Source organism: Pygoscelis adeliae, unplaced genomic scaffold, assembly GCF_000699105.1.
Source record: "Pygoscelis adeliae isolate BGI_AS28 unplaced genomic scaffold, ASM69910v1 Scaffold42, whole genome shotgun sequence".
NCBI lineage: Eukaryota > Metazoa > Chordata > Aves > Sphenisciformes > Spheniscidae > Pygoscelis > Pygoscelis adeliae.
In genome coordinates this window covers 9,346,631-9,354,135 of record NW_008824283.1, presented here as the reverse complement: position 1 = coordinate 9,354,135, position 7,505 = coordinate 9,346,631, and the positions used below count along the sequence as shown (strand labels likewise).

The 7,505-nt window shown below is 44.1% G+C and overlaps 1 long non-coding RNA gene across 1 annotated transcript; it reads left to right on the top strand.

Moving 5' to 3' along the window:
- Nucleotides 1–5,353: 5,353 nt before the first annotated feature.
- On the top strand, nucleotides 5,354–6,427 carry LOC103912283. The gene is made up of 2 exons (XR_663363.1): nucleotides 5,354–5,620; nucleotides 6,053–6,427. It is a non-coding gene; the product is annotated as an uncharacterized LOC103912283 (long non-coding RNA).
- Nucleotides 6,428–7,505: the final 1,078 nt, after the last annotated feature.

Below are 7,505 nucleotides of genomic sequence, written 5' to 3'. Positions count from 1 at the left end.
CTTATTTGTCTCAACTGTATTTTTGACCAATGTGTATTTCTGTTTACATGTATATATACATACCTGTTGGGCTGATTTTTAGTTTGATGATCATTGAATGTGTGGTAAGACTAATTACTTTCACTGTTTCCTTTGACTCAAACATTTTAAAAGTTTATGGTACTTCAAAAGTGGCTAACATTTGGTTTCTGTTTGGGATGAAGTTCTGAGCCAACTTATTGTTTTTCTCTCTCTCCTCCCTCTCCCTCATCCCCCAACCTGCCTGCCTAATATCTGAGCAGTTTAACCATGTGATTAATGTAAAATAAAGATCACCCAGGCTTTCATTCTCTGTAAGATGAATGATACTCCGAACATAATGTAGTTGAAGAGCCTTGCTCTTCATGTTTTTTTTTTTTCTGAGTGCTCTGGATGATCTGTACGAGAGGGACTAGTGAGATTAACACTGTGTTTCCTGCAAGGTTCTGGTGTGATGATAATGTTAATTTTAGGGCATCGTTATTGATATTGGCTAGCATTACTCAGAGCCTTTAATCAAAAGGAAGAAGTGATAAAGACATCTTTACGATATGCCCGTATGTGATAAGCATGAGAAATATGGAAAAAGATTAAAGACCTAGTATCTTGGCCTCAGAGAAAAGGGTCTTTGTCCTGTTAAAAGTAAAGTTGACCAGATGTGCTCATTTAGGCGTGGCAGTCCTCATTTTCTCATCAAACCCATCCCTGGTCAGGCTCTTAAAATCAAAACCTTAATTTTGACTTTTGTCTTTGAGCTCACATAATGCTTGTTACACTGCTCTGTGACCAAGTCATGCAAGGCACTCCAGCTTGTGCCTTTTTTCTGGACGTGAATAGTCAAAACAAGCTGGCAATTAAATATGCGCTTGAACTCCTCACAGAATCAGGGCATCAGGTGACACAGTTTGTCCCTTGCTGACCTGTTCTGGTGCGCGACCGTCTTTGTAGATGTATTGCAGTGAGGCAGGCTGACAAAAAACCAAACTGTATTGCTGTAGGTGCAATTGTCCTAATGGGAATTACTCAATCTGCACATCTATTGCTCTGAAAGTGCCTAACGATTTAAGAAATAAATAAATAAAAAATAAAGATGTAAAATACCAACCTGGCCACCTGCCCCTGCAGCACATACCCACCGGGATGGCATACGCTCGCTGCTGTTTGAGGACGGGCTTTGTCAGAAGCAAAGGCATCGGGCAGGGAGGATTCTGCATTTACAAATTAAAGGTTCACGCGGTTAACCGAGCTCTTCTACTTCCGGGCCAGACACAGCTTGTGGGAGCATTTTTGCATTAGATTTTACAGTTTAGAACAGACTGAACGTATCAGCCTGCAGGACTGCTGAGAGGTTAAATTTGAGAGTGGGATTTTAACAGGAATATTTGCATATAGCTGTGTGCTCTGGAATGAAGAAGGATTTTCCATTCACTCGGCAGCTGACCGTGTAGGTTTCTAGTTTAAAGTACGGAGGAGAAAAGGGAAAGCTCTAAGAACTACATATCAGGACAGCAAAAAGCTTCTGGACATACCCTAAAATAAGACCTTCAGTTATGTACGAGGCACTTATTCCATCACTGTGACTACACTAAGTTGACAGTCAGTGAATTCCCATCCCCTTCTGCATTTTTGCAGCAGACCCACAACTCTAGGAGAACATATATTATTAATTTGTGTTGTTTCCCCGTTTTCTTTATACAACTGCTTGTCTGCCTTTGAATTCTCTTTAGGGGAAGCAAGTCTATCTTTCAAATACCTTTTTCCATAGGGTATAACTGTTCTTTCTTGCCTGTCTGGAAACTTTACTGGCTTTCGCTGGGAGAGTATAATGGAAGAAGAGTTGTTTGGGTTTTACGAGTTCTTAAAAAATAATTTGATTACCATTAAGTGGAAACACTTTTAATGCTTTCCCATCCTAGATGGGAGTTGTCAGTGTTGACAGAAAGCCTCAGGGGTGCAGAAAGTAGTAAGTAGTCTTCCAAAGTGAAGGATTATATATGTATCCAAGCATCTAGCAGTTCAGATACTAATAGTTCATCTTCAAATCAATAGAAAAAGCCACATGGCAACATTATACTTTTCCTACCTGCTGAAATCCTATTCCATTCTTTAGGATTATGCCCCAGGATTACAGAGAGGAGAGGCAGGCAGATGGTTTTATGAAATCCTTCAGCAGTGTTTCACATCTGTGAATGATGGTGGAGGAGCCGGTGGTGGTCTGGGATGCCATGGCCCATGGGTCATGCTGATTCCCGTGAATCAGCCCTGAAAGGGCCCCACTGGTGTATTTTCAGATCCCCTCCCATCCCCCAGGTTGTGGCACAGTGCCACAGCCGGACCTGGTGCACAAAATGCATCCTTTGATGCTTGGCAGGTTGCTTGGTGGGCTGTGCCTCAGGCTGCACATCTGCATGATGGTTTGCAAGGGAAAAAAGGCATGTGTAGAGCCATCACGCACCTATATCCAGTAACTGGCCTGACTTCTTCAGACCCTTGTATTGTTACGAACTGGGGTAAGTTAAGATGAATGATATCATCTTCAGTGGTCATTAAAGTAGAGAGCAGAAACCTCCTAAGGGCCAGATGAAGATTGTCTGGCCTCTGCTGCCTAATGACCCTTTTCCTGGAGAGTGTCAAGCTGAATTTGTAGTTGTGTCTCTTTGTTTAAACATTGGCTTTCAATTTATGACTTAAGGGACCCAGCCTCGAATTGGAGATGGGTCATTATTTGCCCTTCTTAATGGTAAACTGAACTGTGCACACAAACATGTCAGAAACAGCTGAGGGTAAAATGCTTTTTAGTCCTCTGGCAGCCCATCACTTTATGTTGGTGTCACTTGATTAACGTAAACTGTCAGTGATCATGGCAATTAGAGAAAATTGCAACTTTATTACCTGGAAACTCAGCAAGACAGTTGTTATTGCTTTGGTATGGCAGTAGGATGGAGAAATGATAGCTCTGGGACCACGGTGCCCAGTGTTGGGTGCTGTGTAAGCACAAAAGAGAAAGCCTGTCTCCATCTCCCAGCACTTGGGGCAGAGAGGCTCTGGTCTCCTTGGCCACAGACCATTTTCAGGCAGCCAGTAGACATCCTCCATAAATGTCTGGGCAGGGCTCATTAGAGCCTGTGCTGACCCAAGTCAAAATCCAGCTGAGTGTTAGGCGCAAATAAATAAACAATGTCCTCTGGAGACACAGCCATGCTGTTTCCAGGTCCTGGTAGGCTTCCTTAGTACTAGAGACATCAATAGGCAATGATATAAATCTATCCAATAGTTCTTCCCCTTTGTAGGATCTGCATTTCTCATTAATTTTTGTTGGCTGCAGAATATGCTAAATATCTAGTAGTGGCTTAAGCCCACAAAAATAAGTAGGAAAAGGTAAACATATTCATGGGATTGTTTTTGCTCAAGGACCTGGGTGCACTTGGTGGTCCAATGCAGAAGGACAGGGGAGTCCAATGTGTACCTCAAGGTGATTTAATCCTGGGTGAAAATAATCCATGATTTGAGTTGCATGTTATGGGAATTACTATAGCAGGAACCCCTTGCTGCTAGCCAGGCTAGGAGCAAGGGGAGTTCGCTGCAATGTTAAAGCCTATAACCTGGCCCAAAGGGACTGGGGTGGAGATTGTAATGGAAATACCTTTAAATTGTTGTAACCCAGGATTTGAGTTGCACGTTATAGGAATTACTACAGCAGGAACCACCTGAACCAATGGAGGACAAGCCTTACAAGAAGCAGTGCAAGTGCAGCAGTGACCCGACCTGAGCTGGCTTTGGTGCCCAGTAACTCCACGCAACACACCACCTCTCCTGTCCTGAGTGACCACCGTAACAGATGGAGCCCAGAGTCATGGACTAAATGAACTCAATGGATATTTCATGAACATTTCTGGACATTTTACAGACATTCCACAAGGGTGGTCCATAGACTAAGGGAATGATATCTGTGTGTTATATCAAAGGATGGAAAGTGGGGCGGGTGGTTAATGAGGTTGTACTGGACAATATGGGACTTGAGCATGACGTAGATGGTATATGTTTTGGATTTGTGCTGGAAACAGTGTTGATAACACAGGGATGTTTTCGTTACTGCCGAGCAGTGCTTACACAGAGTCAAGGCCTTTTCTGCCTCTCCCACCACCCCACCAGCGAGTAGGCTGGGGGTGCACAAGAAGTTGGGAGGGGACACAGCTGGGGCAGCTGACCCCAACTGACCAAAGGGATATTCCACACCATATGACATTGTGCTCAGCAATAAAGCTAGGGGGAAGGTTGGCCGGGGGTCCGCTGCTCGGGGACTGGCTGGGCATTGCTCGGTTGGTGGTGAGCAATTGTTTTCACTTGCATCACTTGTCTTTCTTGGGTTTTATTTCACTCTCTTTTGTTATTTTCCTTTTCATTACAGTTCATTATTATAATTACTATATTTTATTTCAATGTTTAAACTGTTCTTATCTCAACCCATGAGTTTTCTCACTTTTACCCTTCCAATTCTCTTCCTCCCCACCCTGCTGGGGGTGGGGGAGTGAGAGAGCAGCTGTGTGGTGCTTAGTTGCCAGCTGGGGTTAAACCAGAACATTGGTTTACAATCTAAGTAGATTAACATCCTCCAGGTAATCCTTTGCATTTTTCTCCATCACTTGGTGAAATGGAGCTACATGTACCTGCTTGAAGGAAACCATGTGGGAATAAAAGCATCCAAACAGCTAAACATGCTGCTGTTAGAGCATGCAGATCAGGAGTGAAGGACCTAAATAAACCTCATATACTGTAGGTAACAGACTGCATATATTACTGTGTGCATTCAGCACTTTCCAGCAGAGCTATGGGTTTTCTGGCTGATACACCATTTCCGTTGTTGTACAAGGGATTGCAATAGAGATCAAGACTAAGCCATGCTGGCAGATTTTCATTCAGTGCTAGGATGTTTGTTCCGATGTGTAACTATCCCCCAAAAGTGAGACTCTATGCTTATCTAAGTCACAGCTAACCCCCCTGCCCCTTAAAAGTAATTTTGCTCCTTGAGCGTATGTGAGAGTGATAGCATTCTGCAGTCAAAAATGTTTGAGGGTTGGGCTTTTCTTCAGACTCCTTATATTTACTTGTTTGTTTCTTTATAACATCATGTTTCTGCTTGGAAACATGTTTGGCTACACAGGAAGAGTATCCATTGCAATTTATTCTTCTTGACCTTTTGTGAATCTAAAATAAACTGCTTTTTTGGAAAGAAACCAGAGGCTCTCGTCTCCGTTCCCTTCAAACAAATCTGACCTTACAGCTGTTTCTCGTGGAGACAGCAGAAGCTTCTCTTTGAGTCAGTGAAAAGGAAGCAGGAAAGGGTAAAATTTTCCTATGCTGATCTTACTCTTTTTTTTTTTAAAGTATTCAGATATTCTTTAAAGGATACTGGATTTTTCAAACCTTTTCTCTTATTGACTGAGCTGCCTCGCCTGTCATGCCCATGAGTATCCAGCTTCCCCCGCCCAATACCCGTACGTATGTTCACTCTCCTGGAGCCCTGACATGGCTGCTGCTGTTCCCCCTAATGCGGAGCCAGAATAGATGAGAAGTTGTGCAGAGATTGGGCTGAACTGATGAAGTAAGTGACTGCAAGCCCCTCATACAGCCCTTGCTTGAATTTTGGGGGATATTCTCCCAGCTGCAAGGGTCATGAGCTGGGAGTCCAGCAGCAAGTACTGGACAGCAAGAGTGGTGGAGGGTATTGCATGGCAAACAGAGGAAATATAAATCCTGCCAGCTGATGAGGGTTCAACACTCTGGCACTTCTATGGTCCTGGTGGTCACAGTGACGCACATCCCAAGCACAGCATCAGCTTGCAGCCTATGCTGCTCAGGTGGGTTGCTGGAGCATAGAGATTCAGGTTGTGTCTGTGTAGGCCTAGAAGTCCCAGATAAGCTCTGAGGTCTTCTCTTGTGCATCTGATCTCAGCTCCAGCTTTTCCCATGGAGTGCTCAACTTGGTCTAGGAGAGAAAGTCGCCTGACATATACATAACTTTTTGCTTTTTCAGACTCGGGGTGTGTGTTTGGAAGAAGACGACAAGCTCTGGTGGGCAATGACCATGAAGTTCTCAGTCTTAACTGTGTGCATCTGTCTTATCTAAGTTTGAGGCTTCAGATTGTGCAAAGTACTTTAAAATCACTCTCTAAAATGAATAAAAGTAATGAACCATCCTGCACATTGTTGGGAAAAACAATGCTGTTGGAGGAGATCAGGAAAGGTTCCTTTCTGGCAATTATTTTTAACAATGATGTGATACAATTTAGCTGAAAGTTGGGGAACAGCTAGGGGCAAGGGGAGAAACATCCCTCTCTTTGGTTAACCTTGCTTGGGAAATGTGAATCACTGAACTAAATAAAGTTTGTAAAAGATGCTTTGAAAATACTATGCTACGCCCTATAATTCAGCCGAGAATGAAGGAGGAGGGAAAAGAAAACATCAAAAATCCCTGCTTCTTTTTATATTGCTTCCTGGCACATTTCTGTTTCTTCTCCCCCCTCCCCCCCCCCCAAAAAAAAATCTTCTTTCTGGTTTTGTTTTGTTTTGTCTTTTTGTTTTTCTCTCTTTTTTTTTTTAAATCCTCCTCATTTTGTGAAGCTGGTACCATAACCTTAACAACCACCTTGTCGTCTACAGACAACAACAATGATGAGAAATGCCAAGGGAGAAGGGAGTCCTGTTGGGATCGGAGGACAACAAAGACAGTTTTTTAACATTTTTATTAGGACCTCATGATGTACACATGAAAAATTAATTTCAGAACATGAACTGCTCTTCAGATGGCGCCGTTTAAATCTGGAGGATGTTAACTTTTCTGCATGACAAAGGTCCGCCACCCCCTGTGTTGATACTCATCCTGCTCAAAGGGGCAATAACATCTAAGGATGAACAGAGGCCGTGGCACCAAATCCTGTTTGAAGGCTACTTTCACAGATTTATCTTGGGATTTTCTAGCATTCCTTGTCAGGGTCAGTTTGCCCTTGAGGGCTAGGCTGCATGGCTTTAGCTCTTTGCAGGGCTCCAGCTGTTTCATCATTTGCACACATTGGGATGTATGCTTTGGCAGAGAGGATAATTAGTGGTAGAGGAGGGAAGGCAGCAGGAAAGTGCCTGCCCCAAAAGTATGGAAACGGGGCTTTCAGCACTGTTTTAACAACCGCTGTTGTAGTCAGGTGACATCACGGGGAAAGAGCGTAACCTGTTTGTATGGACAAATCCATCCACGGGTCCCCCCAGTGGAGCACCGGGAGCTGGCGGTGGCACACGGTGGCCGGGTGACAGCAAGCGGTGGGAGGCGCTGGGCTTACAGCCGCAGCGGTGCACCCCCCCAGCCCTTGGGGCAGCAGGCTGTGAAACCCACCCCTGCAGTGTCTGCCTGGCATTTGGTCTTACCTGTTTAACAGAAGTTTAGCAGGGGGAGCATGTGCGATTCACTTGAACAACGTTCCCCTGGAAAAGGCCTG